Here is a 12,979-nt window from a genome sequence, read left to right as displayed (position 1 = left end):
GGCGCTCGTCCTCCACAACTCACACATGTACTCATAAAGCCACACGACTCACAACTCACAACCCATGGGTCAGGTCTTACTCACATATTATACACGCTACTCACGAGTATGAGTAAAAGGACTGACTTTGGTTCATAATTCATTGGGGATGTTATACATTCCTCACACTACATTACACTTCTTAGACCTTAATCATGAGGTATTACTGATCATGAGGTATTACTGGTCTTCTACGTTCCTCACAATGTGGTAGTGAGCCTACATTCTTATCATGCATGACATCTTTACGTCATAATGTCCTACAGGCCTCATATCTACATCATCATGTACTACAGGACTGGTCCTTACGTCGCACGGCAGCTTAGGTTTACAGCATACTGATAACGGAGTGTAATACAGGAGGGGAGGACTGGATGGACATATGGTATATACTGATCTCGACCCCACCACGGACGGCACCGGTGGCTGCAGTGGTCCTTGATCCCGGCGGAGCAGAGGTCTGGCCACACGTCCCTCCCTCCTCCATCTTCATGACTCTTGTGTTTTAGTTCCAGTTGACTCTCCTGCTGGTCCATCTCCCTAATTCATGATGAGTCAGTACCTTGCTTTGTATTGTCCTCTTCTGAGGAGGAAGGGGACCTACGTGAGCTCCATGCTTGCCTCCAACCACCCCTACAAAACCTTCTGTTGACTTGTGAATCTATCCATATAACTGTGACTATTAGTAAACAGTTCTAAACCCTCACCCGTTTTCTTCGCTCTATTGTTCCTCTCCTTTGGTTAACCACATCAGTGCGTACTACTACCTCCTGCCCGGCGGGAGTCAGCCAGCACCAGACAGGCCACAAACTCCCGCAGACAATACTGGAGGTCGGCAGGACGGTCCTCGTGAGGCCAGGCAAGCCTAGGATGGTATCGTTCAGAGGAGGATAGGATGTAGGAGTCCATGGGAGTCCATAGGAAGGACAGTTAACGGGAGACCTGATGGTTCATGACGAGGTTTCTGGTAGAAACTGGCTGATGAAGCGGGAGGCACCTCCTCACCAGCTCTACCGCCGGCTAAACTGCTGGTAAGAAACATAATCATGAGGGAAATTCCATGTAGTAAGGCAGGAAACACACTGCTAAGGAAACCGCCATGGAAACTTTATAGGAAAATGTGAACGGGGAAAGTTCCTTGCCAATCTTGGGGGGGAGAAGGATGGCTTGGGGTGAGACTAAGATGGCTGGAGGAGATGAGCTGAGTTATTGCTCAGCGAAGACAAGGATTGTCTCACGGACGAGGATGGTCCGGGAAGGCGCCAGTGCAGATCATGGATGGTCCGGGGAGAGTTCCAGATGGTCCTCGAAGAATCAGGAATCTGGAGTGAGTCACAATGTTCTGCAGAGAGTCATGATGGCCTGGGGTGAGTCAGGATGGTCTAGGGTGAGTCAGGATGGTCTGGGGTGAGTCAGGATGGCCTGGGGTGAGTCAGGATGGTCTGGGGTGAGTCAGGATGGTCTGGGGTGAGTCAGGATGGTCTGGGGTGAGTCATGATGGCCTGGGGTGAGTCAGGATGGTCTAGGGTGAGTCAGGATGGTCTAGGGTGAGTCAGGATGGTCTAGGGTGAGTCAGGATGGCCTGGGGTGAGTCAGGATGGTCTGGGGTGAGTCAGGATGGTCTGGGGTGAGTCAGGATGGTCTGGGGTGAGTCATGATGGCCTGGGGTGAGTCAGGATGGCCTGGGGTGAGTCAGGATGGTCTAGGGTGAGTCAGGATGGCCTGGGGTGAGTCAGGATGGTCTGGGGTGAGTCATGATGGCCTGGGGTGAGTCAGGATGGCCTGGGGTGAGTCAGGATGGTCTGGGGTGAGTCATGATGGCCTGGGGTGAGTCAGGATGGTCTAGGGTGAGTCAGGATGGTCTAGGGTGAGTCAGGATGGCCTGGGGTGTCAGGATGGCCTGGGGTGAGTCAGGATGGCCTGGGGTGAGTCAGGACGGTTTGGGGTGAGTCATGAAAGCCTGGGGTAAGTGTCCTTAATTTTGGCTCCACAGAAGAACAGACCAATTACTGTAGTGTCAGTATCATGGTTGATGACAGTAGAAGGCTGTACTGTCATTAACTTAGCTAGTGGCTCAATTAGGCTGTAGTCATTAGCATGAATCATGACAGCACAAGACTTTAAGTAAATTACATGTGAGGATAATCCAGGAAGTGTTAAACTGTTCCAGGAATCACTCGCATGTTCCAGGGAGAGGTTAGAACTGAGGACAAGCTAGGATAGTCTTCGGAGTAGTGCTGATGTAGTCTACGATCTGCTACGCAGGCTGTCACTATGCCTGGCCGAGATGGCCAACGAAAATCTAATCTTGTATAAATAATGTGAGGATGGTTGAGGGAGAGCTAGGGAGACACAGTTATCAGGGACAGTCCAGGTTGGGAGGATTAGGGTGGTTCAGGGAGGGTTAGGGTGGTCCAGGGGGATTAAGGTGGTTCAGGGAGATTTAGGTCGTTCAGGGAGGGATATCGTGGTGCAGGGAGGATCAGGGTGGTTCAGGGAGGGCTAGGGTGGTGCAGGGAGGATAAGAGAGTCTAGGAACGGTCGAGCGCGTAATGTCAGTTGTCACAACTGCTCGGGTGTAGGTCATGGGAGCAGCGAGGGTCCTGGCTGGGCTTCAGTGGATCTGTAGGATGGTCTTGGGAAGTGGATGAAGGCTCAGGGTTAGGCAGGGGGACCGGATGGTGAGCTGCGTGGAGCGGTCCTTGCTGGGGTAGGATACATGGGGGGTCTGGGGAGCGAAGCGACACAAGACGACGCACCGTCGCCTCACACAACAGGTGTCGCCCCTCGAGCAGCGACGCCGACTCGCGCTCATTGGCCGCCTCACCAGCCCGCGGGACGCACGCAACACTGCCAGTCCTCCTAAACGCATACTGTGCCACGACACCGTCGCCCACCCCTATTGGACGCTGCCCGACCCCGCTGGTGCCGCGAGCACGTCTCCGTCTGCAGCGACGCCGCTGGACGAGGAGCTCCCCGTGAGGAAGGTGTGAGTATCATGATGGTGCTGTTCTCAAGATAAAAGGGATAATTGAGGCGGTGATGAGCGACAGCGGAATCAACAGGTGATACCGTTATCAGGCGTTGGGCAGACGCTAGCGATGTCACGATCCTTGGCCCCGGCTGCAGGCCGGAGCCCCGCCCAACCCCCGCAGGGCCTCTTGCGCGAAGCTGTCGTCAGGAGTTTGGTTACTGAGTCTGTCAATTGAGGGTAGTGCGGGTAGTTGTAGAACGTGGGTCATGTGTGGAGGAGTGAAGTGTGTACTGGCAGGGTGTAGTGTGTACTGGCAGGGTGTAGTGTGTACTGGCAGGGTGTAGTGTGTACTGGCGGGGTGTAGTGTGGCGGGACGTCCTGCCCCCACTAGATAACCGGTACCAGTGTACCCGGTAGTTATAGTCAGGTCCTGTCACAGTGTCATCCCACACCACACCATCAGCTTCTCATCTACCACCACCCTCTCTCTCCCCACACCACATGATTAGCTCTCTCCCCATCATCATCACCCTCATAACACGATCAACTCCCCATCCGCCACTATCATCTCCCCACGGCATATCATTGGCTCCCCATTCACCGTCACTATCAGTCTGTAACATATTGAAGTGAGAAATGTTCCCGGAATCAGCTGGTGTTATACCGAACTTACAATAATCAGATTACCAGATGACGCCATCTGCCTGTCTCCCGCACGTACCACAGCTCTCCATATTCTGGGCATAAATGATATCGATGTTGAACACTTAACTGATATAACTCTCGAAGTTGTGGAAGCTTCCGCGGCCTGAGGTAGGGCGCTGATGACCAGCGTCGTGACATCCACTGTGCCACTCCACATCATCAACCAGGCCTCACCTCAGCCTTGAGGGAGGTCCTACTCCACGGTGCAGAGATCAATCGTAACTGTTACATCACGGGTACTGTACCCACTCATGCTGTACCCACGTCCGAATGATCACTTGAGATGCTGTATGATGATGAGCTGTCATCATACCGTGGATGATGATGATGATGATGATCATTTATCAGTCACGATAATTATGGCAATAATCATTCAAACTTCTCGGTGATGATAATGATCATTACCAGTCACTGATTTGCCGAGCAAATCATTCCCGATTGTTTAAGCCTCTTTAGCATAGACCGTATGAAACATGTCAACACTGACGCTGTCTGTGGTCTGCGACCGGGACCTACGCCTCTATCGGGATACTTGGGATACGTAACTATGACTCTAATGGGACAGTCCAGCTCGCCACCATTGGGAGTGGCTACGGCGCGGGTTCTGACCGGGAAAAACAACTCCACGCTGAGACAAAGACACAAGTATTTGCATAAACAAAAGCTTGTATTGGTATAAACAAACTGTCGTTACAATAATCAAATCTTTACTTAAATTTCGAGTTTCATGTAAGACGTCTTTATTATAAGCACCTGGTCTTTCCAGGCAGGCTACAGTGTTTACTTACAACAAAAACCTTTATTGTTGGGACACACAGAACCTGTAGCAGAACAAAAACTTTACCGCAACAAATACAGGTATAACTAAGACGAGGATTTTACCTAAAAGAATGGTTCTTCTTGGAAGCCAACGAACCTGTACGTGTATAAGCAAACCATCATCAGAGGAGGGAGAGGTGGGGTGTGGCCTCACTTGGTCTATCTCCCTCCTGCCTCCACAGTCATGCAATAATGTTCTATACAACGTAACTTCCGTATCACACGAGCGAACCTATGACGGACACAAGTGGACCATCTTATAACACTATCCTTCTCGACACGATTTTCTAAAGTCATCATCAAACTACATAGCCTCACATCATCATATGTCTCCTGCTGACTTCATCTATACGACACAAAACACCCAGCCGTACACCCATGATCTATTTCTATATCTGGATCTAGAAGAACTAAGATCATATATATATATATATACACTGAGGCAGGAAGGTGTGTGTGGTGATGTCGGTGTGAGGTGATGTGGTGAGGTAATATCAAGTGGTCAGTGAGGTACACATGAGGAAGCGTGACCTCCTGCAGCCAAGATTATCACTATAATTTCTAACGTCTAAATCTAAGTTGTTGTCATGCTAGAGTCATTCCTTTGTGGAGAGACTGTATGACTAGCGACCATAGCGCAGCTCTCCCTCACCTGTACTGTGTCTCACATGATAACCGTATCATTCGTTTTCATTAAATAATTCATTTATAAGCATTTCTAAATATATATATATATATATATATATATATATATATATATATATATATATATATATATATATATATATATATATATTGACGATAATCTGGCACCATCATACACGAGCATGAGAGCAGGAGGAGGTCTGACCCAGGCAGGGTCACCCCAGGTCATATTTGAATAGGCTGTGTGACCCGCTGGTGGTGTGTGTGTGGGGGGGGGGGGAGATGAGTTCTCTGGTGACCTGTAGGGAAGGGGGTGGTATGTCCCCCCCCGGCCCTGGGGTGGGAGGAGCCTCACCGCAGGTCATGTGTGGTTGTCTGCTGATAACACTCGTCACGTGACCCCCAACTCTGCCAGAGGATCGTCTGGCAGGACACGCTAGCTACTTTCTCTCTCTCTCTCTCTCTCTCTCTCTCTCTCTCTCTCTGGGATACTGTATTAACTGTATGAATGTATGTTGTTGGATACAGTAGCTGGCGAGGTGGTGAACCCGCCCTACATGTCAAGGTTCAGCAGGAGCCGCACATGACCGCGTGCACCACCACCACGTGGTCACCTCACAACATGAACACCGTGTTTACCACCACGTGGCACAACACCGTGTTTACCACCGCGTGGCACAACATCGTGTTTACCACCACGTGGTCACCACACAACACCGTGTTTACCACCACGTGGTCACCACACAACACCGTGTTTACCACCACGTGGTCACCTCACAACACCGTGTTTACCGGACGATCAGTACGGATCTGCCTATTTTAATCCGGATAGTCGAGTCATCATTAACATAACTGTTATGATTCAATAATTCTAAACTTAAAATTATCATATATTTCACGTAGTTAATCATCATTAGTTTATCTGCCTAGATATCTATCAGTCTCCACACACACACACACACACACACACACACACACACACACACACACACACACACGTAGTTCACCGGGTTAGAGTCAGACGTGGACCTCACACTTATAAAAGTACTTCTTCCTTTTCCACTGGTCCCACACACACAACACTGGCAGGGTAAGGTCTCACCCACACACACAACACTGGCAGGGTAAGGTCTCACCCACACACACAACACTGGCAGGGTAAGGTCTCACCCACACACACAACACTGGCAGGGTAAGGTCTCACCCACACACACAACACTGGCAGGGTAAGGTCTCACCCACACACACAACACTGGCAGGGTAAGGTCTCACCCACACACACAACACTGGCAGGGTAAGGTCTCACCCACACACACAACACTGGCAGGGTAAGGTCTCACCCACAAACTGCTCCCCATCAAACACTACCCCCCCTCCTCACGTAGTCTGGCCTACGTACGTTGGCCAACATCTGTATACAATATATTGTATTATCTACAACCAGACGCGTCACACACTGAACGCACAGTACTTATTATGTAAACAAATACTTGAGAGTAAGCATGTAGACATGTACATACGTAAGCCACGTGCTTCGAATATATGTAAACACAAGAGTATACAGTTAACTTGATAGATGATTTTTTTTCCATACTTGATCGACGTTTCCCAGGTTAGCGAGGTAGCGTCAAGAATAAACGAAGTGCCGCATCCACCTACATACAGTTCTGTAGCTGTCATGTGAAATGCATCTTCTACCATTCAGGATGAACCTTCCTTGTATTTCAATTGCTAAAATGAATGAAGGATCATAGTAAGAGGTAGACTATATTATAGCAGTCATAGTGGCAAGGGAGGGTGTGTGTGTGTGGGGGGGGTGATCAACATTACCAATATTCCACACAGGAAACATCCACTCGTTCATAACAGAAACATAACAATGAAAAAAAAAATAGTAAAGAAAATCACTATTCCTAATACTATCACTAGCTTATCTTTTATCATATACGTCATTATCATCATCATCATCATTATCATCATTATCATCATCATCATCATTATCATCATCGTCATCATCATCATCGTCATCATCATCACCGTCATCATCATCATCATTTCAAAAATACTTTCTATCCTTCTTCTGGACACCGGGCATGACGTGGGTTGTGTGACCCACTGTCCTATGGGCCTGACCCATGTTGTGGGTCGACCAGGTCAGGCTCGACTTCTCTACACACCCATCCTGTCTCACCCCCCCCCCACGCTCTCTCTCTCTCTCTCTCTCTCTCTCTCTCTCTCTCTCTCTCTCTCTCTCTCTCTCTCTCTCCACCGGATATCACTTCCCGTGTTGGGAGATGCTTGTGAGAGAGGCGTTGATCACAACAGCCTCTCACTCACTCAATGTGTCAGTCTCCACTCTCACTTGGCTTGCTACCCCCCCAGTGTATGGCTCTCCCTGTGCCAGCCACAAGACCACCATCTATGACCTGGCAGCCATCAGGGCGAGGCTAGCGCGTAGCGTTCACCACAAGAAAACCTGAATGTTACGTACAATGAGTGACGTGTTGTTGTCAAGTGTGAGGTAGAGAGGTTGTATGTCTGTGGACTGAAAGCCAACAGCCCACGTATGAGCGAGGCAGAAAGAAAAGACAGAGGAGTAGAACTTGACAGCCACTGTTAGAGAGAGAGAGAGAGAGAGAGAGAGAGAGAGAGAGAGAGAGAGAGAGAGAGAGAGAGAGAGAGAGAGAGAGAGAGAGACTATACGTTAAAAAATCTACACGAGGTACTGGAAGGAGACCTGTACATGGTGTAGCTGTGTCAGGTATGTGGGTGTGTCAGGGGTGTGTGTGTGTCAGGTGTGTGCGTGTGAGGTGTGTAGGTGTGCGGGTGTGTCAGGGGTGTGTGTGTCAGGTGTGTGGGTGTGTCAGGGGTATGTGTGTGTCAGGTGTGTGCGTGTGAGGTGTGTAGGTGTGTGGGTGTGTCAGGGGTGTGTGTGTGTCAGGTGTGTGGGTGTGCGGGTGTGTCAGGTGTGTCAGCCTGGTCAGTAGTGGTCATGAGCCGCTGGGTCGGACGTTCACCTCAACGTTCACTTTTTCACAACGTTTTCATGATATGCTCGACCAAACAGATCTACCCACCTGCTATGATCATCCTCCATTGGGTAATCAGTTACTGCCATCACTGGGTTATCAGTTACTGCCACCAATGGGTAATCAGTTACTGCCACCACTGGGTAATCAGTTACTGGGAGTCGTGTTCACGAGGTTATATCTCGTGGGCAGTTGATGGATGGGTGTTCAGTCTTAGACCCGCGTTCGAGCGAGGTGGATCCCCGTGTGGGAGTGAGCCAGCAACCTGCAGGTGACGCCGTCCAGAGGGCACGACCCTCACACTCAATTTAACCCTCCTTTCCTTTCGACTTATCTCTGATGCTTTCTTGCTATCGTAATTCTGCCTGCTTATCATAAGCCCGCCAGCTACTACAGGATGTTTATTATCACGGGTTTAGGGGATGTGTTCTCATTGCTAGGATGTATATAATACAGCAGGCGAGGGAGTACAGCAGTCTGTCCGACTGTAGTAGCTTCGTGGGTGCGTCTTGTGACCACGCCGGGTCATGTACACCACATGTAATATATGACGAGCTTAGAGCTGATATGTGATTGGTTGATATGGTGTCGAACGGGGCTTGCGATTGGCCGATCTAATGGTTAGGAGGGCGGGCGGGCGGTCAGATGTGGCAATAGTGGGAGGGAGGATTTCCTGGTTGGTTACCCCACTTGACGTCACCACGGGGAGGGGGGGGGGGTGGACGGACGTCCGAATCGCCATGTCCGACCACACCCGTGTCTATATACATGTCCGACCGCCCACGCCCCTGCCGCCACCCATACGCCCGCCCTACCCAAACACACCTGCCGGCACGGCGACCCATGGGGGAAGTGTGAGTCACTGAGCTGGTGTTACCGGACTCTCCTGTTGCAGTGACATATGGCCCGTTCTAGCTGCTTCCTTAACACAAAACGAGCAAACATAAGGAAGGATAGAAACCTCAGCGGCGGTTTTGCGCCAGACATCTGGTACACGGGGCGGAGAACACCCACCACCAGGACACACGGGGCGGAGAACACCCACCACCAGGACACACGGGGCGGAGAACACCCACCACCAGGACACACGGGGTGGAGAACACCCACCACCAGGACACACGGGGCGGAGAACACCCACCACCAGGACACACGGGGTGGAGAACACCCACCACCAGGACACACGGGGCGGAGAACACCCACCACCAGGACACACGGGGTGGAGAACACCCACCACCAGGACACACGGGGCGGAGAACACCCACCACCAGGACACACGGGGTGGAGAACACCCACCACCAGGACACACGGGGTGGAGAACACCCACCACCAGGACACACGGGGCGGAGAACACCCACCACCAGGACACACGGGGCGGAGAACACCCACCACCAGGACACACGGGGTGGAGAACACCCACCACCAGGACACACGGGGCGGAGAACACCCACCACCAGGACACACGGGGTGGAGAACACCCACCACCAGGACACACGGGGCGGAGAACACCCACCACCAGGACACACGGGGTGGAGAACACCCACCACCAGGACACACGGGGTGGAGAACACCCACCACCAGGACACACGGGGTGGAGAACACCCACCACCAGGACACACGGGGTGGAGAACACCCACCACCAGGACACACGGGGTGGAGAACACCCTCCACCAGGACACACAAACTCCAGATGTTTCTCATTACTGTTCTTAAATGTCATTAAATAAATCATGAGCGATGAACTAGGTTAGCCAGTGTGGGAGGTCAACGTGGCATAGTAGTTCATTTTCCTTCTTTCTCGCAAGTCGATGTTGACGCCAACACCGGCGGCGGGAAGTGGCCAGCCAACACACGCCACCTACGTCTCCCACGTTGGCCCTGGTGTGAGGCCTGACCGGTGTACAGGTGCACGTTACTCGTGTACACCAGGGGAACCAGGGGAGTCGGACGACTTACACATATATATCATTTATTATTTATACATTCATTTATTATACTTTGTCGCTGTTCACATTTACTCTCAGCTTTCTTCTTTCACACACTTTACCAAGCTCAGTCACCAGCTTCTTCAGTTTCTCACATGAATCAGCCACCAGCGCTTTATCATCAGCGAACAACAACTGACTCACTTCCCAAGCTCTCTCATCCACAACAGACTGCATTCTTGCCCCTCTTTCCAAAACTCTTGCATTCACCTCCCTAACAACCCCATCCATAAACAAATTAAACAACCATGGAGACATCAGGCACCCCTGCCGCAAACCAACATTCACTGAGAACCAATCACTTTCCTCTCTTCCTACACGTACACATGCCTTACATCCTCGATAAAAACTTTTCACTGCTTCTAACAACTTAACTCCAACACCATATATTCTTAGTACCTTCCACAGAGCATCTCTATCAACTCTATCATATGCCTTCTCCAGATCCATAAATGCTACATACAAAATCATCTGTTTTTCTGGGTATTTCTCACATACATTCTTCAAAGCAAACACCTGATCCACACATATACCTTCATAAGAAGATGATGTGAAGCGAGAGTACCCCACACCCTGCTACCACTGGTACCCCCACCCTGCCACCCACTCTCTGCCACCACTGGTAACACTTCCCTGCCATCACTGGTACCCCCGTCTTGCCACCTGTCAATCATTCCGGGACAATATTTCGAATCTGCATCGTTGCAGTCACACGACGGCCACAACCACGAAATATAAGAAAAGATTACATTAAAAAGAGACTCGAACTCGGGTCCCGTGATTCCCAAGGCGACAGAAAGAACATGTGCACTATTGCGAGTCACCAGCGCAACAATGGCGCAATCGCTGCGCTCTGGCAATCACGGGGCTATGGTTCGAACCTCCCTCGTGCTGGAGGAATTCTTTGAGGTCTGGACTTACAGTCTATTTCTCTAATCTATCTATCTATCTATCTATCTATCTATCTAGCGTACCATATCCTCAGTCTGTCCCTGCAGTCGAGATGGATGGATCTTTGTGTTACCAGCCGTCATCTGAGCGCTACTCAGGCCAGCAGACCCGCTCTAGAAAATGACGTTTAGGATTCCAGACACCAACTAATACTGCAGCTGCAGCTGCTGCTCTGTAGTAACTGGCTAGGACGATGACGTGCGCGGCAGAAGGCAGGCAACACCTCTGGCCAGGACAGATGTGATGGCGTCTAGTAAAGAACAATTGGAATAATACTGAGACTGAGAGAGAGATGAGAGGGTCTTGAGGTGTTGTCTGCAAGCCAGGGTTACAGTGAGACTTAATACATACTGTACCATCCAGCAAACATTGTCTCGCCAACACTGATGTACGTGATGACCTACTCGACACACACACACCACGATCTGGGAGCTACAGACACAAACATGATTTACATAACAAAGTTCTCTACAGTTAGAGAGAAATACTCCTTTATAAACTACGGTCAATGAAGACTGGAGGAAGGTGACCTATCATCATTTAAATGATAAACAAACCAATAAAAGAATGATTCATTCAAGAAAAGCAATTACATATTTTTTTTAGTGTTTTCATTAACTACAGAAATGTCATATCTTCAGCAAGCGAGCCTGGCTCCAGGCCAGGTGTTCTGTTACCTGTGTCTCTGTACTTATCATATTTACTGACATACGTCACGCCCTCTCCTTACCTCACAACAATTAATCGTTTTTACAGCATAATGATGAAGCTCACACAGTCCTGTGTTGTCACCTTACCCGGTGAGCTGTGTGTGTGTGTGTGTGTGTGTGTGTGTGTGTGTGTGTGTGTGTGTGTGTATGTGTGTGTGTGTGTGTGTGTGTGTGTGTGTGTGTGTGTGGAGGTTAAGACAGGAGAGTAGTGGTAGCGTCAGCCTGGGTTGACCGCCATGATGTTGGCGGGAATTCCCGTGTCCACCAGTGGGGGGGGGGGGTTACTGGGGCTGGTCCCGGGACATCACTGGTAGAGATGATGATGATGATGATGATGATGATGATGATGATGATGATGATGATGATGATGATGACGACGATGATGATGATGATGATGATGATGACGATGATTCCAGTGAGGGGAAACGTGCCTGAACACAAAGGCAACAAGTTTGGCTGTGAAGTTGATGGGCTGGTGTACGCCTGGCTGTGGCTGCAGACATACATGTGTCTGGCCTGAGTCGTTTTCATACTCTACTAGTCTTACATGACATTCAATCTGGTTACAAGGGAAGAACCATCAAGGTAAAGTGGTTATACGAATGGTGTTGGTGTGGCGAATATCATACACACCAGGACACTTGGTCCCCTGTGGTCGCTGTGGTGAAGAAGTACCACATCTTCCCTCATCACCACCACCACCAACACCTCTCCTTCCCTACTCTACTCCCGCACCACCACCATACCACACCATCTTTCCCTGGCTATCCCCACAATGCATCATCACCATCACACCCTCCCTCCCTCCCTCTCTCTGCTCACTACACTCCGCCATATTCTCTCTTCCTATCTGTCATATCGTCGGCACACGCTTCCCGCTTAACAAGGTAATATTTTCCCAACATTGCATCACCCCAGCAGCCAATATTTTCCATCCTGTCAAGAAAATGGAAGAACTATTGGCAACTGTGCACGGGGGGTTGGTCCTCGTGAGTCTGACAGTCAACACACGGGGAAGGGAAGGACAGTTCTGAGCAACATTGAAGAATGAGAAGAATTCTTCTTACTTTCACTTTACCACAACTTGACTGTAAGTTATTCTTACTACGCTGAGATATAATACTT

General features: G+C 50.0%; 1 protein-coding gene across 1 annotated transcript in view; it reads left to right on the top strand.

Moving 5' to 3' along the window:
- Positions 1–2,281: 2,281 nt before the first annotated feature.
- Positions 2,282–12,979, top strand: part of LOC139767369 (uncharacterized) — a 55,626-nt gene continuing 44,928 nt past the window's right edge. The window contains exon 1 of the mRNA XM_071696696.1: positions 2,282–3,028. The gene's annotated coding sequence lies outside the window, so the exon portion shown is untranslated. The remainder of the gene's footprint in view (positions 3,029–12,979) is intronic.

Source organism: Panulirus ornatus, chromosome 59 (genome assembly GCF_036320965.1).
Source record: "Panulirus ornatus isolate Po-2019 chromosome 59, ASM3632096v1, whole genome shotgun sequence".
NCBI classification, from domain to species: Eukaryota; Metazoa; Arthropoda; class Malacostraca; order Decapoda; family Palinuridae; genus Panulirus; species Panulirus ornatus.
The sequence above is the reverse complement of the archived record's forward strand: the minus strand, read 5'-3'. Positions and strand labels throughout refer to the sequence as shown.